A 3,612-nucleotide genomic window follows, 5' to 3' on the forward strand; every position below is an offset into this window, starting at 1 on the left:
CAACAATTATACGCGAAGTTCAATAAGTGTCATTTTTTTGAGAAATAAGTTCGATTTTTGGGGCATGTTGTGTCCAATCAGGGAATAACGGTGGATCCTGAGAAAGTTGTTGTGGTCAAAGAATGGAAGCAGCCCACGAACCCTACAGAAGTGAGAAGTTTTTTAGGACTAGCTGGTTATTACAAGAGATTTATAGAGAAGTTTTCCACTATCGCAGCACCCATGACCAAGTTGACCCGCAAGAATGTGAAGTTTGTATGGACAGATGATTGTGAGAAAGCTTTCCAGGAGTTAAAGCAACGGTTGACTACAGCACCAGTGTTAACTATACTGGTACAAGGGCAAAAGTTAGTAGTGTTTACTGATGCGAGTGGAACTGGGTTGGGATGTGTGTTGATGCAGCATTAAAAGGTTGTATCTTATGCTTCTAGATAGTTAAAACCTCATGAGAGACGATACCCTACTCATGACAAACTGTCACGCCCCAAAATTTGGACAATTAAATATTAAATTAAGACTAAACCCCAATAACATTCCATCATCCAAATCTTAGGGGTGAAACAAAAACTAAAGGCCAACCAAAACATCCACCATAATTCCATAACTAACCAATACCTCAACATTAAAGTAACAATACATAGTCAAAATAACTTAAATAATGTACGGTTACAAACCATTCCAAATTATTCCAATACTAAAGTCATAAAGAGAATAATAAATACATAGACTGATATCAATCCTAAGCTCAATAAAACAAAAGAAGTCCAAACGACAGGTCCAACACTATCGTAAATCCACGTCACCACCGTAGCCCCAACTAATCCTGCAAAGGAAGCTCAGCTGCGCTCAAACAGAATGCACCTGAGTTGCAAAGAGACAAAACGGGTCAATATACAGGTATACTGGTATGAGTACAATATTTAACACCCACGTGTCCACTAGACACAGACAAAAATACATTTAATTCTTATCACGGGACAAGACAAGTAGTTCCAACCGCACCGAGACGAACGGGTAGTTTCCCGAGATATGGTGGCATTTAGTTTCTTGTCCGTATACAACAAAATATAAATTTATTATAAAATAGATAAAATAGAAATAAAAATATGGTGGGTCAGCCTTGCATAAAAAGTTAGTAAGACCCACCATCCTGCAAAACAAATAACGTTAGTATAATTTAATCATAAGTAACTTGTTGAAAAAAATATAAAATTACACCGTTTCATACTTAAATAATTCGAGTTGATCAAAACTCAAAGAACGAAAGTTGTACAGAATCAAATTTTCTAAAAGACAGCGTGAACGAATTTAACATAAACTGAATAGGTTGAGAGAAAAAATTGATATAAAAACCTAGATGGATTTCAACTGAAAAATATGAAACTGAAAACGAACAGAAACTATCCTAAGATGATTTTTTTTGAAAACGTTCAAAACATGAAAAGTGTGCAGAATAATGTTTTACTTCAGTTTGCAGGAAACCAATAAAAATGAGCTCGTTTTGTGGGTTAAAACAGCCTATAAAATCTATATTACCAAAATGAATCAAACCGACAATAACCAAGGTCATCCGATTATAAGTTCTAATCGATCTTTTTAATAAAAAGATACAACACAAAAGTTGTCCAAAATCAGGTATAGATGCCTCTACTCAAATTTCATAATTTATCAGGATCGTTTGCTATTTTTTTTATCATGTACATAACAGTACCATACACACTATACAAATAAATTCATAATTAAATTCTTTGTTCCTTAACTCCACCACTTCGGCTCTCCCCTTCTAGCCTACACATATATCCCATGTGCCTCCCGTATACCTAACACCGCTCCGAAGCCAAACTTGCACAGGGATATCGTCCCGAGTTTGACTCACACTCCCCGGATGGTAATGTGGCTTACAAATTAGCTCTACCACCTGTTTTAGTTATGATTCACAATGTGTTCCATGTATCCTTATTGCGGAAGTGTGTACAAGACCCTTCCCAAGTAGTATCACCAGAAGTGTTGGAGTTTAGTGATGATCTAACGTATGTGGTGCAACCGGTTACTAGTCTAGATCGGGATGTAAAGCAGTTGCGGCGCAAGAAAGTGAACTTGGTGAAAGTGCAATAGAGCGAAGATGAGAACGATATTACCTGGGAGTTAGAAGAGAAAGTTTGGCATATGCATCCGGAACTTTTTGTTTAGTACTTTTTTCTATCGAATCTCGGGACGAGATTCTTTTGGGGTGTGTATCTTGTAGCGACCCTAATTTTCTTTAGTCATTATTTATTATTATTATGGTTATTATTATCTTATTTTATTTTTGACTTTATTAATTGGGTGGTTACATAAGGTTTAATGTGATATTTAAGGCATTTAATGTTGTAATTAATAAATTTACTACATATTATAGTTTATTAAGCTATTATATATTGAGATTTAGGTTTATAGTATAATATTATTAGCTTATAGTAGCTCTTGGGTTATTATATATATAATAACATAGAAGTATTTCAACTAGGTTTAGGAGATCAAAAGGAAAAGAGAGAGACCAAGTTGTGAAAGAGAGAGAGAGAGAGAGAGAGAAATCAAAGAAGACAAAGAAAAGGGCGTCAGCAAGGAAAAAAAGAGGAGAGGGAAGAAAAGGAAAGGATTAGGGTTTTGTTTTGGTGGCTCCTTTAGTTCTCCAAATTTTTTATTAATCTTCAAAATAATATTGTTTGCCTCGCTCTCATGAGTAGACGAGTGCTTTGATTTGCGCGCGTACGTATATGCTAACCATTCGGGGAGTGTGAGTCAAACTCGGGACGATATCCCCGTGCAAGTTTGGCTTCGGAGCGGTGTTAGGTATACGGGAGGCACATGGGATATATGTGTAGGCCGGAAGGGGAGGGCCGAAGTGGTGGAGTTAAGGTACAAAAATTTAATTATGAGTTTATTGATTTGTACATTTTGAAATATGGTAATAGACCTCAATAAATTAGGAAATTTGATCAGAGGCATGTATACGTGGTTTCGGATGACCTTGGTTATTGTCGGTTTGATTCATTTTGGTAATGCAGATTTTATAGGCTGTTTTAACCCACAAAACGAGTTCATTTTTATTGGTTTCGCGTAAACTGAAGTAAAACATTATTTTGCACACTTTTCGTGTTTTGAAATTTTTCGAAAAAAATCATCTTAGGGCAGTTTTTTGTTCGTTTCTCTTAACCTGTTCAGTTTCTGCTAGAGTTGGCAGCAGTTGTTTTTGCGTTGAAAGTGTGGCGACACTACTTGTTTGGGGAGCACTTTGAGTTGTACACAGATCACAAGAGCCTCAAATATCTCTTTTCTCAAAAAGAGTTGAATATGAGGCAACAGACATGGGTTGAATTTATCAGTAGTTATGATCACCCGGGGAAAGGAAATGTAGTCGTTGATGCACTTAGTCGACAACATGGGATTATAACTTCTTTGATGATTCAAGAATGAAAGTCCTTGGAGTTAATTTCGATGCATGATGTTCAACCAATAGAGAGTGCTGAAAGGGCATATATTGGTAGTTTGACCGTACAACCGATGTTACTGGGTAAAATTTGTCAGATGCAGAATTTAGATGGGTTTCTCGTTAGCAAGCTCGATGACCTT

The sequence above is a fragment of the Camellia sinensis genome, chromosome 7, assembly GCF_055761805.1.
Source record: "Camellia sinensis isolate YWXY chromosome 7, ASM5576180v1, whole genome shotgun sequence".
Taxonomy (NCBI): domain Eukaryota; kingdom Viridiplantae; phylum Streptophyta; class Magnoliopsida; order Ericales; family Theaceae; genus Camellia; species Camellia sinensis.